Source organism: Triticum urartu, chromosome 7 (assembly GCF_003073215.2).
Source record: "Triticum urartu cultivar G1812 chromosome 7, Tu2.1, whole genome shotgun sequence".
Taxonomy (NCBI): domain Eukaryota; kingdom Viridiplantae; phylum Streptophyta; class Magnoliopsida; order Poales; family Poaceae; genus Triticum; species Triticum urartu.
In genome coordinates this window covers 105,159,349-105,181,455 of record NC_053028.1, presented here as the reverse complement: position 1 = coordinate 105,181,455, position 22,107 = coordinate 105,159,349, and the positions used below count along the sequence as shown (strand labels likewise).

General features: G+C 45.4%; 1 pseudogene; it reads left to right on the top strand.

The window, feature by feature from the left end:
• LOC125518492 overlaps window positions 1-21,845 on the top strand; it is a 42,573-nt pseudogene extending 20,728 nt beyond the window's left edge.
• The last annotated feature ends 262 nt before the right edge of the window (window positions 21,846-22,107 follow it).

The window sequence follows — 22,107 nt, the reverse complement described above, 5'->3', positions numbered from 1 at the left end:
GACGCTTGATAAGTTTTTTCAATGAGTACATACCTTGACAAGATTTTGAAGTAGTTCAAAATGGAACAGTCAAAGAAAGAGTTCTTGCCTATGTTACAAGGTATGAAATTGAGTAAGACTCAAAACCCGACCACGGCAGAAGATAGAAAGAGAATGAAAGTCATTCCCTATGCCTTGGCCATAGGTTCTATAAAGTATGCCATGCTGTGTACCAGATCTATTGTATACCCTACACTGATTTTGGCAAGGGAGTACAATAGTGATCTAGGAGTAGATCACTGGACAGCAGTCAAAATTATCCTTAGTGGAATAAGGATATGTTTCTCAATTATGGACGTGACAAAAAGGGTTCGTCGTAAAGGGTTACGTTGATGCAAATTTTGACACTGCTCTAGATGACTCTAAGTCTCAATCTGGATACATATTGAAAGTGGGAGCAATTAGCTAAGAGTAGCTCTGTGCAGAGCATTGTTGACATAGAAATTTGCAAAATACATACGGATCTGAATATGGCAGACCCGTTGACTAAACTTCTCTCACAAGCAAAACATGATCACACCTTAGTACTCTTTGGGTGTTAATCACATAGCAATGTGAACTAGATTACTGACTCTAGTAAACCTTTTGGGTGTTGGTCACATATCGATGTGAACTATGGGTGTTAACCACATAAAGTTGTGAACTATTGATGTTAGATCACACGGCGATGTGAACTAGATTATTGACTCTAGTGCAAGTGGGAGACTGAAGGAAATATGCCCTAGAGGCAATAATAAAGTTATTATTTATTTCTTATTTCATGATAAATGTTTATTATTCATGCTAGAATTGTATTAACTGGAAACATAATACATGTGTGAATACATAGACAAACAGAGTGTCACTAGTATGCCTCTACTTGACTAGCTCGTTAATCAAAGATGGTTATGTTTCCTAACCATAGACAAAGAGTTGTTATTTGATTAACGGGATCACATCATTAGGAGAATGATGTGATTGACTTGACCCATTCCGTTAGCTTAGCACTCGATCGTTCAGTATGTTGCTATTGCTTTCTTCATGACTTATACATGTTCCTATGACTATGAGATTATGCAACTCTCGTTTACCGGAGGAACACTTTGTGTGCTACCAAACGTCACAATGTAACTGGGTGATTATAAAGGAGCTCTACAGGTGTCTCCAAAGGTACATGTTGGGTTGGCGTATTTCGAGATTAGGATTTGTCACTCCGATTGTTGGAGAGGTATCTCTGTGCCCTCTCGGTAATGCACATCACATAAGCCCTGCAAGCATTGCAACTAATGAGTTAGTTGCGAGAAGATGTATTATGGAACGCGTAAAGAGACTTGCCGGTAACGAGATTGAACTAGGTATTGAGATACCGATGATCGAATCTCGGGCAAGTAACATACCAATGACAAAGGGAACAACGTATGTTGTTATGCGGTCTGACCGATAAAAATCTTCGTAGAATATGTAGGAGCCAATATGAGCATCCAGGTTCCGCTATTGGTTATTGACCGGAGACGTGTCTCGGTCATGTCTACATTGTTCTCGAACCCGTAGGGTCTGCACGCTTAAGGTTTCGATGACAGTTATATTATGAGTTTATGAGTTTTGATGTACCGAAGGAGTTCGGAGTCCCGGATGAGATCGGGGACATGACGAGGAGTCTCGAAATGGTCGAGACGTAAAGATCGATATATTGGACGACTATATTCAGACATCGGAAAGGTTCCGAGTGGTTCGGGTATTTTTCGGAGTATCGGGGAGTTACGGGAATACGGGAGAAGAAGTATATGGGCCTTATTGCGCTTTAGGGGAGAGCGAGAGGCAGGCCGCGCGCCCCCCCAAGGCCTAGTCCGAATTGGACTAGGGGGAGGGGCTGCGCCCCCTCCTTCCTTCTCTTCCCTCTTCCCCTTCCTTGTCTCCTACTCCTAATACTTGGAAGGACTCCTAGTTGGACTAGGAAAGGGGGAATCCTACTCCCGGTGGGAGTAGGACTCCCCTAGGGCGCGCCATAGAGAGGGCCGGTCCTCCCCTCCTCCACTCCTTTATATACGGGGGTAGGGGGCACCCCATAGACACACAAGTTGATCTTCGTGATCGTTCCTTAGCCGTGTGCGGTGCCCCCCTCCATGATATTACACCTCGGTCATATTGTAGCGGTGCTTAGGCGAAGCCCTGCGACGGTTGAACATCAAGATCGTCACCATGCCGTCGTGCTGACAGAACTCCTCCCCGAAGGTTTGCTGGATTGGAGCCCGGGGAGCGTCATCGAGCTGATCGTGTGCCAAGAACTCGGAGGTGCCCGAGTAACGGTGCTTGGATCGGTTGGACCGGGAAGACGTACGACTACTTCCTCTACGTTGCGTCAACGCTTCCGCTTCGGTCTACAAGGGTACGTAGACAACACTCTCCCCTCTCGTTGTTATGCATCACCATGATCTTGCGTGTGCGTAGGAAATTTTTTGAAATTACTACGTTCCCCAACCGTGCCACGTGGTTTCCCTTTAGCACCGGTTCGTGCTGAACCGGTACTAAGGGGGGAGGGGGCTTTAGTGCCCACACTTTAGTGCCGGTTACGGAACCGGCACTAAAGCCCCTTATGAACCGGTGCTATTGCCTGGTTCTGCACTAGTGTGGGGTCTGCTCTGAAGATTCCATGCCTATGGCGGAAGGAGCTCATCAACCTTCCGAACTGGACGCCTCCGCCTCCTCCTCCTCCTCCAGCGAGTCAGGGCACTCCGCCTCCTCCACCGCCTCCTCCTCCGGCGAGTGACGATCAGGGCCCTTGGCCGGCTCCTTCTCCGGCGTGTGGCGGCTCTCCAACTCCTTCTCCGCCTGCGCCGGCGCGCCCGAGCAGCCAACCTCCTCCTTCTCCGCCTTGTCAGCAAGGGCGGAAGAGACCCGCCGCCGCTCCGGCAGCTGCTCCGGCGCGTCGTAGTCCTTCTCCTCCGCCTCGTAAGCAAGTAAAGAAGACAACCGCTCCGCCTACTCGGCCGGCGTCTAGCATAAAACCAGAGGCGGGAGGACATACAGATTCGGTCCTTCTCTGAAGAGTCCACAGAAGTTACCATACGAGAGGACCCCGAAGGAGAACGCGAAGATCGCGCTAACCGAAGTGGATGACTGGTTTCAAGGGTTGAAAGCAAAGAGACATCCACCTCCGGAGGAGAAGGTAGATCCGGTGAAAGTGAAGCGCACTCTGGCTGCCCTGGCAAAACCACCCAAGTCTCCGCCAAAAGGCAACTATGAGCGCATTATTGCAAAGACATGGGCCGAAGCGGAGCGGTCGGGAAGTACAGTCAGTGATCAAAGGCTGAAAGAACGACGAGCAGCTGGGAAACAAATTTCCCAACTCGGCGAACAAGTGAAGCAATCATGCCCCCCGCTCAAGGTGCCTAGCGACATCGTCGATCCGAGGATGGTGCCCGGTTATTGCAATGTTGACAATTATCTGCCCGACGATGTACATTATGATCCCATGGAGGTGCAGATACACAGATACGAGTACGGGATGTTGGGGAACGTTGCAGAAAACAAAAAATTTCCTATGGTTTCACCAAGATCCATCTATGAGTTCATCTAGCAACGAGTGATCGGATTGCATCTACATACCTTTGTAGATCGCGAGCGGAAGCGTTCAAGAGAACGGGGATGAGGGAGTCGTACTCGACGTGATCCAAATCACCGGAGATCCTAGCGCCGAACGGACGGCACCTCCGCGTTCAACACACGTACAGTCAGTTGACGTCTCCTCCTTCTTGATCCAGCAAGGGGGAAGGAGAGGCTGATGAAGATCCAGCAGCACGACGGCGTGGTGGTGGATGCAGCAGTCACCGTAGCAGGGCTTCGCCGTTCTTCTGCGAGAGGGAGAGGTGTAGCAGGGGAGAGGGAGGCGCCAAGAGTCAAGGGCGCGGCTGCCCCTCCCTCCCCCCCTTTATATAGGCTCCCCAAGGGGGGGCGCCGGCCCTAGGAGATGGGATCTCCTAGGGGGGGCAGCGGCCAAGGGTGGAGTGGCCCCCAAGGCAAGTGGGGCGCCCCCCACCCTAGGGTTTCCAACCCTAGGCGCAGGGGGTGGGCCAAGGGGGGCGCACCAGCCCACTATTGGCTGGTTTTCCTCCCCAGTTCAGCCCATGGGGCCCTCCGGGATGGGTGGCCCCACCCGGTGGACCCCCGGGACCCATCCGGTGGTCCCGGTACAATACTGGTGACCCCCGAAACTCTCCCGATGGCCGAAACTGCACTTCCTATATATAATTCTTCACCTCCGAACCATTCCGGAACTCCTCGTGACGTCCGGGATCTCATCCGGGACTCCGAACAACGTTCGAGTTACTGCATATTCATATCTCTACAACCCTAGCGTCACCGAACCTTAAGTGTGTAGACCCTACGGGTTCGGGAGACATGTAGACATGACCGAGACGGCTCTCTGGTCAATAACCAACAGCGAGATCTGGATACCCATGTTGGCTCCCACATGCTCCTCGATGATCTCATCGGATGAACCACGATGTCGAGGATTCAAGGAACCTTGTATACAATTCCCTTTGTCAATCGGTACGTTACTTGCCCGAGATTCGATTGTCAGTATCCTAATACCTCGTTCAATCTCGTTACCGGCAAGTCACTTTACTCGTACCATAATGCATGATCCCGTGACCAGACACTTGGTCACTTTGAGCTCATTATGATGATGCATTACCGACTGGGCCCAGAGATACCTCTCCGTCATACGGAGTGACAAATCCCAGTCTTGATCCGTGTCAACCCAACAGACACTTTCGGAGATACCCGTAGTATACCTTTTTAGTCACCCAGTTACGTTGTGACGTTTGGTACACCCAAAGCATTCCTACGGTATCCGGGAGTTACACGATCTCATGGTCTAAGGAAAAGATACTTGACATTGGAAAAACTCTAGCAAACAAACTATACGATCTTGTGCTATGTTTAGGATTGGGTCTTGTCCATCACATCATTCTCCTGATGATGTGATCTCATTATCAATGACATCCAATGTCCATAGTCAGGAAACCATGCCTATCTGTTGATCAACGAGCTAGTCAACTAGAGGCTTACTAGGGACATGTTGGTGTCTATGTATTCACACATGTATTACAATTTCCGGATAACACAATTATAGCATGAATAAAAGACAATTATCATGAACAAGGAAATATAATAATAATCCTTTTATTATTGCCTCTAGGGCATATTTCCAACAGTCGCCCACTTGCACTAGAGTCAATAATCTAGTTACATTGTGATGAATCGAACACCCATGGAATTCTGGTGCTGATCATGTTTTGTTCTAGGGAGAGGTTTAGTCAATGGATCTGCTACATTCAGATCCGTATGTACTTTACAAATATCTATATCTTCATCTTGAACATTTTCACGAATGGAGTTGAAGCGACGCTTGATGTGCCTGGTCTTCTTGTGAAACCTGGGCTCCTTGGCAAGTGCAATAGCTCCAGTGTTGTCACAGAAGAGTTTGATCGGCCCCGATGCATTGGGTATGACTCCTAGGTCGGCGATGAACTCCTTCACCCAAATTGCTTCATGCGCTGCCTCCGAGGCTGCCATGTACTCCGCTTCACATCTAGTCTCGCCACAACGCTCTGCTTGCAACTGCACCAGCTTACTGCCCCACCATTCAAAATATACACATATCCGATTTGTGACTTAGAGTCATCCAGATCTGTGTCGAAGCTAGCGTCGACGTAACCCTTTACGACGAGCTCTTCGTCACCTCCATAAATGAGAAACATTTCCTTAGTCCTTTTCAGGTACTTCAGGATATTCTTGACCGCTGTCCAGTGTTCCTTGCCTGGATTACTTTGGTACCTTCCTACCAAACTTACGGCAAGGTTTACATCAGGTCTGGTACACAGCATGGCATACATAATAGACCCTATGGCTGAGGCATAGGGGATGACACTCATCTCTTCTATATCTTCTGCCGTGGTCGGACATTGAGCTGAGCTCAATTTCACACCTTGCAACACAGGCAAGAACCCCTTCTTAGACTGATCCATATTGAACTTCTTCAATATCTTATCAAGGTATGTGCTTTGTGAAAGACCTATGAGGCGTCTTGATCTATCTCTATAGATCTTGATGCCTAATATATAAGCAGCTTCTCCAAGGTCCTTCATTGAAAAACTCTTATTCAAGTAGGCCTTAATGCTGTCCAAGAGTTCTATATCATTTCCCATCAAAAATATGTCATCTACATATAATATGAGAAATGCTACAGAGCTCCCACTCACTTTCTTGTAAACGCAGGCTTCTCCATAAGTCTGCGTAAACCCAAACGCTTTGATCATATCATCAAAGCGAATGTTCCAACTCCGAGATGCTTGCACCAGCCCATAAATCGAGCGTTGGAGCTTGCACACCTTGTCGGCATTCTTAGGATCGACAAAACCTTTCGGCTGCATCATATACAATTCTTCCTTAAGGAAACCATTAAGGAATGTCGTTTTGACGTCCATTTGCCATATCTCATAATCATAGAATGCGGCAATTGCTAACATGATTCGGACGGACTTCAGCTTCGCTACAGGTGAGAAAGTCTCATCGTAGTCAACCCCTTGAACTTGTCGATAACCCTTAGCGACAAGCCTAGCTTTATAGATGGTCACATTACCATCCGCGTCTGTCTTCTTCTTAAAGATCCATTTATTTTCTATGGCTCGCCGATCATCGGGCAAGTCAGTCAAAGTCCATACTTCGTTTTCATACATGGATCCTATCTCGGATTTCATGGCTTCCAGCCATTTGTCGGAATCCGGGCCCGCCATTGCTTCTTCATAGTTCGAAGGTTCACCGTTGTCTAACAACATGATTTCCAAGACAGGGTTGCCGTACCACTCTGGTGCGGAACGTGTCCTTGTGGACCTACGAAGTTCAGTAGCAACTTGATCTGAAGTTTCATGATCATCATTGTTAACTTCCTCTCTAGTCGGTGCAGGCACCTCAGGAACATTTTCTTGAGTTGCGCCACTTTCCAGTTCAAGAGGTAATACTTCATCAGGTTCTACTTTCCTCCCACTTACTTCTTTCGAGAAAGGATCCATTCTTGGCAACAAAGATCTTGCCTTCGGATCTGAGGTAGAAGGTATACCCAATAGTTTCTTTAGGGTATCCTATGAAGACGCATTTTTCCGACTTGGGTTCGAGCTTTTCAAGTTGAAGTTTCTTGACATAAGCATCGCATCCCCAAACTTTTAGAAACGACAGCTTAGGTTTCTTCCCAAACCATAATTCATATGGTGTCGTCTCAACGGATTTCGACGGAGCCCTATTTAAAGTGAATGCGGCAGTCTCTAAAGCATAGCCCCAAAATGATAGCGGTAAATCGGTAAGACATCATAGATCGCACCATATCTAATAGAGTGCGATTACGACGTTCGGACACACCATTACGCTGAGGTGTTCCAGGCGGCGTGAGTTGTGAAACTATTCCACATTTTCTTAAGTGTGTGCCAAATTCGTGGCTCAAGTATTCTCCCCCACGATCTGATCGCAAGAACTTGATTTTCCTGTCACGTTGATTCTCAACCCCACTCTGAAATTCCTTGAACTTTTCAAAGGTCTTAGACTTGTGTTTCATTAAATAGATATACCCATATCTACTCAAGTCATCAGTGAGGGTGAGAACATAACGATAGCCACCGCGAGCCTCAACACTCATTGGACCGCACACATCAGTATGTATGATTTCCAATAAGTTGGTTGCTCGCTCCATTGTTCCTGAGAACGGAGTCTTGGTCATTTTACCCATGAGGCATGGCTCGCATGTGTCAAATGATTCGTAATCAAGAGACTCTAAAAGTCCATCTACATGGAGCTTCCTCATGCGTTTGACACCTATGTGACCAAGGCGGCAGTGCCACAAGTATGTGGGACTATCATTATCAACTTTACATCTTTTGGTATTCACACTATGAATATGTGTAACATTACGCTCGAGATTCATTAAGAATAAACCATTCACCATTGGAGCATGACCATAAAACATATCTCTCATATAAATAGAACAGCCATTATTCTCGGATTTAAATGAGTAGCCATCTCGAATTAAACGAGATCCTGATACAATGTTCATGCTCAAAGCTGGCACTAAATAACAATTATTGAGGTTTAAAACTAATCCCATAGGTAAATGTAGAGGTAGCGTGCCGACAGCGATCACATCGACCTTGGAACCATTCCCGACGCGCATCGTCACATCGTCCTTCGCCAGTCTCCGCTTATTCCGCAGCTCCTGCTTTGAGTTACAAATGTGAGGAACTGCACCGGTATCAAATACCCAGGAGCTACTACGAGTACCGGTAAGGTACACATCAATTACATGTATATCACATATACCTTTCGTGATGCCGGCCTTCTTGTCCGCTAAGTATTTGGGGCAGTTCCGCTTCCAGTGACCACTTCCCTTGCAATAAAAACACTCAGTCTCGGGCTTGGGTCCATTCTTTGGCTTCTTCCCGGCAGCTTGCTTACCGGGCGCGGCAACTCCCTTGCCGTCCTTCTTGAAGTTCTTCTTACCCTTGCCTTTCTTGAACTTAGTGGTTTTATTCACCATCAACACTTGATGTTCCTTTTTGACTTCTACCTCTTCTGATTTCAGCATTGCAAATACTTCAGGAATGGTCTTTTCCATCCCCTGAATATTGAAGTTCATCACAAAGCTCTTGTAGCTCGGTGGAAGCGACTGAAGGATTCTGTCAATGACCGCGTCATCCGGGAGATTAACTCCCAGCTGAGTCAAGCGGTTATGTAATCCAGACATAGTGAGTATGTGCTCACTGACAGAACTGTTTTCCTCCATCTTACAGCTGAAGAACTTGTCGGAGACTTCATATCTCTCGACCCGGGCATGAGCTTGAAAAACCATTTTCAGCTCTTCGAACATCTCATATGCTCCGTGTCTCTCAAAACGCTTTTGGAGCCCCGGTTCTAAGCTGTAAAGCATGCCGCACTGAACGAGGGAGTAATCATCGGAACGTGTCTGCCAAGCGTTCATAACGTCTTGTTCTGCAGGGAGAGCAGGTGCTTCACCTAGCGGTGCTTGTAGGACATAATCTTTCTTGGTAGCTATGAGGATGATCCTCAGGTTCCGGACCCAGTCCGTATAGTTGCTGCCATCGTCTTTCAGCTTGGTTTTCTCTAGGAACGCGTTGAAGTTGAGTACAACGTTGGCCATTTGATCTACAAGATATGTAAAGGTTTTAGACTAAGTTCATGATAATTAAGTTCATCTAATCAAATTATTCAATGAACTCCCACTCAGATAGACATCCCTCCAGTCATCTAAGTATAACATGATCCGAGTTAACTAGGCCGTGTCCGATCATCACGTGAGACGGACTAGTCAACGTCGGTGAACATCTTCATGTTGATCGTATCTTCTATACGACTCATGCTCGACCTTTCGGTCTTCTGTGTTCCGAGGCCATGTTTGTACATGCTAGGCTCGTCAATTCAACCTAAGTGTTTGCATGTGTAAATCTGTCTTACACCCGTTGTATGTGAACGTTGGAATCTATCACACCCGATCATCATGTGGTGCTTCGAAACAACGAACTGTCGCAACGGTGCACAGTTAGGGGGAACACTTTCTTGAAATTATTATGAGGGATCATCTTATTTACTACCGTCGTTCTAAGTAAACAAGATGTAAAACATGATAAACATCACATGCAATCAAATAATAATAGTGACATGATATGGCCAATATCACATAGCTCCTTTGATCTCCATCTTGGGGCTCCATGATCATCTTGTCACCGGCATGACACCATGATCTCCATCATCATGATCTCCATCATCGTGTCTCCATGAAGTTGCTCGCCAACTATTACTTCTACTACTATGGCTAACACGTTTAGCAATAAAGTAAAGTAATTTACATGGCGTTTCTCAATGACACACAGGTCATACAAAAAATAAAGACAACTCCTATGGCTCCTGCCGGTTGTCATACTCATCGACATGCAAGTCGTGATTCCTATTACAAGAACATGATCTCATACATCACATATATCATTCATCACATCCTTTTGGCCATATCACATCACAAGGCATATACTGCAAAAACAAGTTAGACGTCCTCTAATTGTTGTTGCAAGTTTTACGTGGCTGCAAGAGGGTTCTAGCAAGAACGTTTTCTTGCCTACGTTAAAGCCACAACGTGATTTGTCAACTTCTATTTACCCTTCATAAGGACCCTTTTTGTCGAATCCGCTCCAATTAAAGTGGGAGAGACAGACACCTGCCAGCCACTTTATGCAACTAGTGCATGTTAGTCGGTGGAACCGGTCTCAAGTAAGCGTACGTGTAAGGTTGGTCCGGGCCGCTTCATCCCACAATGCCGCTGAAGCAAAATAAGACTAGTAGCGGCAAGAAAGCTGACAACATCTACGCCCACAACAAATTGTGTTCTACTCGTGCAAAGAGAACTACGCATAAATCTGGCTCTGATACCACTGTTGGGGAACGTAGGAGAAAACAAAAAATTTCCTACGGTTTCACCAAGATCCATCTATGAGTTCATCTAGCAACGAGTGATCGGATTGCATCTACATACCTTTGTAGATCGCGAGCGGAAGCGTTCAAGAGAACGGGGATGAGGGAGTCGTACTCGGCGTGATCCAAATCACCGGAGATCCTAGCGCCGAACGGACGGCACCTCCGCGTTCAACACACGTACGGTCAGCGTGACGTCTCCTCCTTCTTGATCCAGCAAGGGGGAAGGAGAGGTTGATGAAGATCCAGCAGCACGACGGCGTGGTGGTGGATGCAGCAGTCACCGTAGCAGGGCTTCGCCGTTCTTCTGCGAGAGGGAGAGGTGTAGCAGGGGAGAGGGAGGCGCCAAGAGTCAAGGGCGCGGCTGCCCCTCCCTCCCCCCCTTTATATAGGCTCCCCAAGGGGGGCGCCGGCCCTAGGAGATGGGATCTCCTAGGGGGGGCGGCGACCAAGGGTGGAGTGGCCCCCAAGGCAAGTGGGGCGCCCCCCCCCACCCTAGGGTTTCCAACCCTAGGCGCAGGGGATGGGCCAAGGGGGGCGCACCAGCCCACTATGGGCTGGTTCCCCTCCCCACTTCAGCCCATGGGGCCCTCCGGGATGGGTAGCCCCACCCGGTGGACCCCCGGGACCCATCCGGTGGTCCCGGTACAATACTGGTGACCCCCGAAACTCTCCCGATGGCCGAAACTGCACTTCCTATATATAATTCTTCACCTCCGAACCATTCCGAAACTCCTCGTGACGTCCGGGATCTCATCCGGGACTCCGAACAACGTTCGAGTTACTGCATATTCATATCTCTACAACCCTAGCGTCACCGAACCTTAAGTGTGTAGACCCTACGGGTTCGGGAGACATGTAGACATGACCGAGACGGCTCTCCGGTCAATAACCAACAGCGGGATCTGGATACCCATGTTGGCTCCCACATGCCCCTCGATGATCTCATCGGATGAACCACGATGTCGAGGATTCAAGGAACCTCGTATACAATTCCCTTTGTCAATCGGTACGTTACTTGCCCGAGATTCGATTGTCAGTATCCTAATACCTCGTTCAATCTCGTTACCGGCAAGTCACTTTACTCGTACCATAATGCATGATCCCGTGACCAGACACTTGGTCACTTTGAGCTCATTATGATGATGCATTACCGAGTGGGCCCAGAGATACCTCTCTGTCATACGGAGTGACAAATCCCAGTCTTGATCCGTGTCAACCCAACAGACACTTTCGGAGATACCCGTAGTATACCTTTATAGTCACCCAGTTACGTTGTGACGTTTGGTACACCCAAAGCATTCCTACGGTATCCGGGAGTTACACAATCTCATGGTCTAAGGAAAAGATACTTGACATTGGAAAAACTCTAGCAAACGAACTATACGATCTTGTGCTATGTTTAGGATTGGGTCTTGTCCATCACATCATTCTCCTAATGATGTGATCTCGTTATCAATGACATCCAATGTCCATAGTCAGGAAACCATGACTATTTGTTGATCAACGAGCTAGTCAACTAGAGGCTTACTAGGGACATGTTGGTGTCTATGTATTCACACATGTATTACAATTTCCGGATAACACAATTATAGCATGAATAAAATACAATTATCATGAACAAGGAAATATAATAATAATCCTTTTATTATTGCCTCTAGGGCATATTTCCAACACGGGAAGCCTCTCGTCAAAGATGAAAAATCTTTAACAACGATGATGCGAAGATTACATGATTGGTACTTGAAAATCTGCAGAGAGTCTGGGGGGAGGAGTACTTTGTATGCGAGAGTTAAACCGGAGCATGACCTCGTTGGAATTGAACTGTTGCCTATTCCATTTGAGGAGTTCTATCAGTTTTTCAATCAATTGGCCCTCGATAAAACAACGGTCACCTGCTACTGTCTGTAAGTACTACTACTTCTGTCATTAAGTCTCTCTATATAGCTCATCTCTTTCATTGCATGTATTTATAATTATCCTCACTATATTATGTAGATTGAAGATCGCCGAATTGAAGAAAAGACAAATCGGTGATATTGGGTTCGTTAACACATATCTCATAGATGCAACTGAGGTTGAACATCGTCCCGAAGATACCGAGGCCAACTTGCTACGATCATTCAAAAAAATGAAAACAAAGATATAATACTCTTTCCTTACAACTTCAAGTGAGTGTTACTGTCTTGTGCATATTCGGTTTCCCTTATGTATTAGTCCAGGTTATAGTAATGTAATTGATGAGTTATGCATGCGTGCGCAGGTACCACTATATTCTCCTAGAGATTAGGCTTGAGCATGGAGTAGTAGCTATCTTGGACTCTAAACGAAAAGATCCCAAGGAGTATGCGGACATGACTGAAATCCTCAGGAAGTAAGTTAAATCGGTCATTATCCACCATATCAGCAACTTTGTTCATTTCCTGATATCAAGTAATTGTTTTCTTTGTCCGGCCGGGTTTGGAGAAAATTCACCAGAAAAGTTCCGGGACTGCCGAAGGAGCTGGAATTTAGACACCCGAAAGTAAGTACTATAGTAGCATGTTCCGCGCATCTCCTAGTGATTCAAGCGCTAGTTTCATCAATACCATTTAGCATTCTTTCTTATCAGTTTGGTTGACCTCTATTTCTTGTAAAGTGGTTGTGGCAGGAACAAGGGAATGATTTCTGTGGATACTACGTCTGCGAGTCCATCCGCCACATGACCTGTGAGCGGGGCGGGTACTCTGACGAACAATATGAAGTACGTAAATAACAACATTCACAATTTTATTTTATTACCATCATTTGTGTTGAGTTTCATTCATTCATATATATATGTATTGACCCCCTTCTTCAAATTAGATGTTTCGGAAGCGGGATGAACTCCTAGCACCAGCTCGCATGCGAGCAATTCAAGAGGAATTGGCGGCATTCTTTCTTGACCACGTGATCGCTGAAGACGGAGAATACTATGTGGACCATGAGTCCGTATTATTATATTTGTAAGAGATAATTATTGTATATATGTAGCCGGTAGTGTCGGATAGATATACGAGAACTTGTTGTTCGACCAATCTCTCGGAGAAGGAGAGGTGGTCGATATCACTTCTCTCTGTATGCATATATGTTCATGACGATCTTCTGTTTTCTTCGTTTGCTTACTAGCTAGCTAGCGTGTCTGGTCCTCTCTATACGTATGTATAGTACGTAGCGTCGACCAAGCACGGACATAAGAGAGGACACTTCACTCTATTAATTATAGCTAGCTAACACAATATATGAAACACCTAAAGTAACCCCCCAAAACCCCCAAAACCCCCAAACCCCCCTCCCTTTCAAAAACAAAAAACAAAAACCCCAGCCACAGAAATGCTGACGCGTCGATGCCTATTGGTCCCGGTTGGTGCCACCAACCGGGACCAAAGGGTCTCCTGCCTGGGCTCCGCCCACAGGCCACGTGGAGGCCCATCTGTCCCGGTTCTGGATTGAACCGGGATTAAAGGGACAGGGCATTAGTACCGACCCTTTAGTCCCGGTTCTAGAACCGGGACAAAAGGCCCTTACGAACCGGGACTACAGGCCCTTTTTCTACCAGTGGCAACTCCAGGGCGCTCGTCTTTAGGAGCACGTGCACATAGATTTCTCAGCTGTTATCGAGAAGGTCAAGCTGGCTCCGATAGAGGAGAGATGACAGTGGCACGTCAACTGCTTGTTCTAACGGTAGTAGTGATTTTGTTCGGTGGTCTCTGAATCTCGATGTAATTTTTATTATGTTTGAGATATTTTGTACTTCGGTGAACTTTTATAATAGATCTGATTCTTCACAAAAAAAGGCTCTCCTTCTATCATCATTCCGACTTTGTGTCAAGGGAGTATGCCAGCATAGAGCATTTTGAGATTAAATACCGCCAATTTTTATTTTATTTTATTTTTAAAAAGGAGTCTTTATATACTTCCTGTATCTGGATATGAAGGGCCTAATTTGTAATTCGAAATTTACTTTGACAGTCCACCAAATCAATACTACTATAACAAATATTTCATATAGTATTTATCTTGTTGACAATCAAAATAAATCTTGAAATACGAATTAGATCCTACATACTTCTTTTGTCCTATAATGTAAGACATTTTTATACATTAGTTTAGTGTCAAAAAACGACTTACATTATAAGAAGGAGGTAGTATATCCGAACGCATCTAATTAGATTCTAGGTTGCCAAGGGTCACGTGGCTGGTAGGTTCGCTCAGAAGACTAATGGCTCCCGAGGTCAATCACGTTCTGGCTATTATCAAAAGCAGTGGACCTGTTTTCCGCGTCAAAAAAAAGGCGTAGGCCCAATGGCTTGGCAACTCAGTTTACAAAACATACTGGGAACTACGCTTATGTGTTTGTTCCTAGTTGTATGAGATGATTGTACATTCCGAAAGACATTCATTTTTTACCAACTACAATTGCCTTTAGCCCGGCCAAGTTTGACATTCATAAATTTATACCGGTCAAACACACTCTGTCCATTACAAAGTATGGTGTATATACATTTTTTACGAATCAAAGCTTTGCAAAGTTTGATCCAATTTGTAAAAGATTATCAACATCACTAATACGACATAAACAGAATCTAAAAGTGTATTTCATAATGCATCTAATGGTATTGATTTAATATTATAGACATAGACATTCCTGTCTATAGACTTAGTCAAAGTTTATTTTTCTTGAATTTCGAAAAACAAATATATATATATATATATATGCAATGATTGTACATTCACTGTATATAAACACTGTAATTTTTAATGCAGAAGTATATAGATTCCACTGTTAGTAAGAAAAAATATTCTGCAAAATTATTTCGTCGATAAGATCTTATCGACGAAGGACAACGTGCTTGTTCTGCAAAAATATTTCACATATTATAAGTGAAAAAGATTGTCCAACCATTAATTTGTGGACTGAAAAGTCAGATATGTTCGACGAATAGAGTAATTTTCTTTAGAGAAAAATCCTTATTTGACATTATTTTAAAATCTGCTTCCTTATTTAATACTGGAAATTTTTTTCTTTCCTATTTAACACAAGTTTTAAATTTTATTCTCTATATGACATTTCCGTTCATTTTGAGCCTAAGTGACACATGAAAAGACTCTTTTACCCCTCATGTAATATGTGTGTGGGGAGCAATAGCATGCACACACAGCATCAGCGCGAGGGCAGGAGCACACACGCAGCAACACATACACACGCACCAACACACACGCAACAACACGCACGCGCACGTGCACAGACACACGCGCACACACACGCAACAACACGCATGCGCACGTGCACACACACACGCACACACACGCAGCAACACACATGCCCGCGCACACACACGCAGCAGCACACACGCACGCAGCACACACACACACACATACACACACACGCAGCAGCAACATACACGCAGGCAGCACATAGGCACGTAACAGCACACACACGCAGCAGCACACATGCACACACACATGCAGCAGCAGAACACATGTGCGCGTGCACCCATACACGCAACAGCACACACGCGCGCGCACACATACCCGCATGAGGGGCAAAATCGTCTTTTCAGGTGTCATTTAGGCTCAAAATGGACGGAAGTGTCGTATAGGAAATAAAATTTAAGACTAGTGTCAAATAGGGAAGAAAAATATTTCTAATGTCAAATAAGTAATCAGATTTTAAGACAGTGTCAAATAAGGAAGTTTTTCTTTTTTTTTATGTGAAGCAACACATCTTCACAAAAACAGGAACTTCATGACCATACCATTTTATTTTCCAAAATGACAAATTGGAACCCAGAAAGGACGATATATATTTGCCTAAATTACGGATGTGTCCTTTAACACAAGTTACACATACAATTTGCTTACATCAAATGATCACCGGATCTTTATGAGTGCCACATGGACACAAATTCAAGAAAGCATGTAACCAACTTTCACATCGAAAATTACTTTTTGCTCAGAAAGACAGATTAGCTCCCTGACTAAGCCATTTTTCGGTCTAAACACAAGGCCACCCTGATCATTAACCATCACTGCTGCTTTATGATGAGTTAAAGAGTTCATAAGCTAAGCTGCAAAATTAACAGGGAAACCTTTTTGCCACATTAATATTTTCTAAAATACTCATCAATTTTGTCACCAGTTTTTAAAAAATTACTTTAAAGAAGAAGAAAAAACTACTTTTTCATGTGCACTTCATGTAAGATCCCATGCAACAACACCACACTATCTAAAATGTACATCTTTTTAATAAATGGGGTCTAAACAGGGAAAATTATGTTATCAACTATACTAAAATAGCCATATTATTAATGCTTTTAGTGAGAGAAAAATAACAACACATTACACAAACATATAGGCATAGACCGTTGTATTTTAGCAGCACCCACACGTTTTAGTGAAAAGTTAAAACCCCATAATTAAATCTGGTGAGATCCATCCTACCATGATAAAACTCATGAAACAAATACAGTAAATCATTTCACAAAAGTAGACCAAAAACGTTGGTAAAACTCAGCAGGGAACCATACTGGACAAGGAACCCTATTGTCTTTCATTTGAAAAACAAGCTACTCCCTCCGATCGCCGACTTAGTATAATTTTGTACTTAGTACAAAGTTGTACTAAGTCGGAAAAAATTAATAGGGATCGGAGGGAGTGCATAATTTATCTAGAGTCCTAAAAATGTTCTGTTATTATCATCCAGATCATAAGGCATGGGGAATCTACAGAAATATTCACTATCATCTAGAAGAAAAATCAGTTTTTAAATAAAATGTTTTAATAGAAATAGAAAGCACTTTCTTCTACTTCTTATAAAACCGTAAGTAATTTAAATTACACCATTAAGAGTCTTCATTAATTTCCTAGCCCTACACTACCATTTTTCTAAAGCACATCAACAACATAAATAATTAAACAAGATTTGGTTAACTAAAGGATCACGATCATCTCCAAGGAAGCAACATAGTTCAATTTGAAAGGCCCTTCAACTTTCTGTTGAGACATGACAAAATGTAACACAAGAGGGGAATGCTCACAACTAATCCTAGGTATAACTCTCATAAGCACCAAAGCAAACATATGTTTCGAAGACAAAGAAACAAGAATCCTATATAGCTTTTCAAAAGTAGGATGTTCTGTATTATTACTTCACATACTCTCCCAGCCATCTCTATTTCTGTATGGTCCCATTGCGCAATAATAGCATTGAAAAGATGCCACCATTTAGGTAATCTTCTATCTAATGAATCCATTCCTTTTTCTAAACATTGAAGCCACCACAAGCTATAATAGGGAAAGCATTATTATCAAAAACATGCACAAGCTCAACTAAGAAGATTTTCTTATATACATATGGAGCACCATAAATGTTAACAAAATTCCATATATCCCGAGGCCGAGAGCATTTGTCCTTAGGAGCAATATGTGCTCGTCACGTCAAGGCTACAAGGGATAAAGGTAGAAACTTCTGTTGTAGTGCTATCACTATTCGCTACAATGTCTGCCATGAAACTAACAATTCCAGTTAGATATGAAAGTGAAACTGAAGCACCAGGACCTAAGTCTAAAACTTTTATTTTCCAGTTCATTTAAATTAAAACACCACCTTTTAGTTTCTTGAACACCTAAATATCTCAACATGTAATCGCGAATAGCATTTCTGAGGAAATTCCTCCTTACTTCCTCATCTAGCCCTCTGGCATTTCAGAACATGCCTGCCATCAGAATACTATTGTCCTACCTCTACCCCATAGGAAAATCTCTACCCTAGTTCCTCTCAATTAAAAATTTCTTACTCATAAGACTAGCCAATCCCTGTACTACATCAACTAAAAAACCATCTTCATCTGAAAATAACTCCTGAATAAGCTCAATATCTGAACTATTTAACATAGAAGTACCACACTCAGGCTCCTTTTTACCTTTTTCACTAGTAGAATGGGAAATGTTGCCTCTAGCATCCTCTAAATCTCAAATATTTTGAATAGTTTTCTCTACTTCTATTGGATTACCTCCTAGTTTCACACCAACTCTACTGTAGCATATGCATGCTGTAAAGTAGCATCCTTAATTTTTGATATTTACTATATTCTTGAAAAGTGGGTAACCGCTCCCCTCCTACCATCTACCGATAGTTCTCATTTTTGGTGTATGCATGTTTCTACAGCAGAGGAGCTCATGAACAAGAATGCACTCGTGCAAGCAATCATCTGGCCTCAGACATCAGCAGAGGTTGAGTTATTTGCTAGCATGGCGAAACACAACAATATCCCCGATTCTTTCTCTCTCTGCCACCATGCCAACATCGAGTTCTTCACAAGGATGCTTCTTCTTGCACACCGCAGCCAACAGCAACTCTCAGCTGGCCACGCCTATTGCGGCCATTCTCGAGGCATTCGCGTGGCACTCTGCCATCCTGTTGCACGAGGACTCACCCTATGGCATCAGCATTCTCTCGGCACTGGTCCACGCGTTCCAGGGGTCACGCGGCCTAACAGATTCTGTGGCTGTGCCCGCCGATGCAACAGACAGCCGCCTCGACGTGGCACTCCTTGCCATCAAGGCCATGCCGGCACGGGTGTACATCGTGCACATGCTCCCCGCTCTAGCGGTCCGCCTCTTTCACCGGGCCATGGTCCTGGGCATGATGTCGGAGGGGTATGTCTGGATCAGCACCACCGACATTGGTGAAGCTGCGTACAACCTCGGTGGCATTGATAACATGCAGGGTGTTGTCAGCCTGCGGCCTCATGTGCAGGAAACAGACCAAGTCAAGAGCTTCTCAAGACGAATGAATGTAAGGCTTAGCCAGGATAGCACTGCTACCGATGACCCGAGTGCCCCCATGTCTCTGATATGGTTGTATGACACAGCATGGGCAGCTGCGGCTGCAGCTGAGGTTTCCTTCCGATCAGCAGAACGAACTACATTTCTTGATGCTCTGGTCGCTGCCAACTTCGACGGCCTGGCAGGAAGATTCAGGCTGGTCGATGGGCAGCGACAAGTCTTGGCGTACGAGATCGTGAATGCCTTCAGCAAAGGTGAAAGGACGGTGGGTTTCTGGACGCCTGGGTCTGGGATCACGACGAGCTTGGACCTCAAGAGTGCACGCAAAGAGCTGAAACAGATAGTCTGGCCAGGCGAAACGGCCGCCGTGCCGATCGGGTGGAGCATGTCACCAAACGGCCGACTACTTCGCGTCGCCGTCCCGGTGAAGCGTGGATTCAGCCAATTCGTGGAGATCTCCAGCAACCCGAGCAGCGCCACCGAGAGAGTGACAGGCTACTGCATAGATGTGTTCCACGCCGTCATGACAAAGCTGAAGTATCCAGTTGTGTACAGTTATGTGCCAGTTAATGACAGCTCTGACTCCGAGTCATACGAAAGGCTTGTAGAGCTGGTGCCTGACAAGGTTAGTAGGAGCATGGTAACAGTCTAGCACTGAACTTTTTTACGTGGTAGTTCTAGTAATACTTGTGCCTAGAGATTAACAAGTTGAACTTTGTTGAAGTCGTCTTCGCAGAAGGCGGACGCGGTGGTTGGGGACGTCACGATCACCGCGAGCAGGATGAAGCTGGTTTCCTTCACGATGCGGTTGGGGACGCCGACACAGGCTGGTCAATGATCGTGGCAGAGCAAGACAACAGCAACAGCATGTGGATCTTCGTGAAGCCGCTGACACCGGGACTCTGGCTCACCAGTCTTGCCTTCTTCTTCTTCACCGGTTTCGTCGTGTGGGCAATCGAGCACAAAGACAACCCTCGATTCCATGGCACACCGTGGAATCAATTCGGCATCCTCATGTACTTCGCATTCTCGACCATGGTCTTCTCCCACAGTAAAGCACCACCACATCCCATCGCTTTTTTCTACCTACAGATACTGCATGTATATGTAGCAGCGGAAAAAAACACGCTATAGCAAAATAGCACCGGCCTTAAAATCCGCTATTAGTGTGCTATATTGTTCGTGCTATTAGCGGTCAGCGAGTCATTCCTTAGCATGTTGTAGCGTGCTATTTTTTTCAGTGATATGTAGACTAGAACTAATAGTTTGCAGCACTTGCTTGCAGAGGAGAAGCTGGAGAGCAACCTATCAAAGTTCGTGGTCATCATGTGGGTGTTTGTTGTGCTGATCCTGACGACAAGCTACACGGCAAACCTGTCCTCGATACTGACGATACGGCACCTCCAACCAGCGATTAACAACCTGAGAGAGTGGAACTATGTGGGGTATCAGGAGGGTTCCTTCATCGGGGGCATCCTCAAGGAGATGGGCTTCGAAGAGGCGAGGTTGAGGACGTACTCCTCCATGGATCAATACGCCGGCGCCCTCAAGAAAGGGTCGGACAACGGAGGCATCACGGCGATCTTCGATGAGGTGCCATACCTGAGGCTCTTCCTGTCACGCTATTGTGAAGGCTACTCCATGGCCGGTCCGACCTACAAGAGCGGCGGGTTTGGATTCGTATGTGTTCCCAACATTTTTTATACCCATTTCAGTATCGAATGTTTACTTACGAATATGGAACAACTATAAGTTTTCATGTTATTCAGGTTTTCCCAATGGGATCCCCTCTGGCGGTGGATGTGTCGCGTGCCATCCTGGAGCTGGCGGAGGAGGATAAGCTTGCCCGCATCGAGAACAAGTGGTTCGGCCACCCCGGGGCGTGCGTGGGTAGGGGCAACGGCGGGGCCGACGCTAGGCTGGGGCTGTGGAGATTCGGTGGGCTGTTCCTCACCAACGGTATCGTCTCGTGCCTCATGCTCCTTATCCACCTCGCTAAGTTTGTCTACGAGGAGCGCGGCGAGCCCAGTGCCGACGCCGATGCAGAGCTCTCGGTCGCAGCGGGAGCACTGACATGGCTACGTGCGTGTCTCCGGTGCTTCGACGCCTTCCAGGGGCCACGAGGCCAGCCCGTGAGCAACAGCCGCCGGGTGGATGAGCCAAATCATCAGGGTCTGGCCGACGGATCTACAGAGCAAGAACGAGCCACGGGAGACTCTATAGTCTCTGCTCCCGTGGATTACTCGGATTCTCGGAGAAACTCTGCTTCTGCCCCTGTTCCGGAACAAATCTTAGCACCCATAGGTGCCGTTTGATAGGGTGGCCGGTTCATGAACATATGGCAGCCTCGGCGTCCATATAATGCAGGATATATATAGATGATAGATAGACTCATCTTGGTACGCTTGGCTTAGAAATCTAAATATATCAGGTACTTACTAAAGTAAGAAACTAAAGTGGATAGTTGATAGGCAATGTTCTGTTCCAGAACTGTGACAATCACATCAGATATAAGAAAAGAAATTGCATACATTATATTAGCTGATTAAAAAGGCTTGCTGTGATAGAAGGAAATATTGCCATTAGCACATTGAGAAATATAAGCTTGCCTCGAGAAACTAAGTCAAGGTTCCTATGTATTCTGTTCAGTGCGAAGTTGGAAATTAACCTTTTTACACCAGAGTGAAAAACGCGTGGCTCAGTTACTCGGAATTTTGCATCCCTGGAAAAGGCAGAACCTATAATGTAGAC